A 511-nucleotide genomic window follows, 5' to 3' on the forward strand; every position below is an offset into this window, starting at 1 on the left:
CACACACACACACACATACACTAACACACACATGCACACACATAATCATACACTAACACACACATACACATACACAAACACACACATACACACACACACACACACATACACACACACACACACACACACACACACACACACACACACACACACTGACGGGGGTTGGCTTTTAGTTAGCTACACAAAAATGACACCTTTGAAGTAATACGTATGAAGTCGTTGCGTAGTGACGTAAATACCTAGACAGTAAAGCAAATAATAATAATAACAATATAGAAGGAAAAACTCCCCCCCCCTCCTCCCCTCCCCCTCCTTGAGCTGAGAGAGAACGCATTTCTACAAACGAGATTTTTAAAATTAATTGACAGTTTTACATAATCCTGTTTCACCACTTTGCGTATATAATAAATTTTGCGAAGCATAATTTTACAACTCATTAGAAACTAACTACGTCAGTCACCCACGCCTGGACAGTGTCCACTTACACTCCAGCACTGTATAATTATCTTAC

Source organism: Aplysia californica, unplaced genomic scaffold (genome assembly GCF_000002075.1).
Source record: "Aplysia californica isolate F4 #8 unplaced genomic scaffold, AplCal3.0 scaffold00969, whole genome shotgun sequence".
NCBI classification, from domain to species: domain Eukaryota; kingdom Metazoa; phylum Mollusca; class Gastropoda; order Aplysiida; family Aplysiidae; genus Aplysia; species Aplysia californica.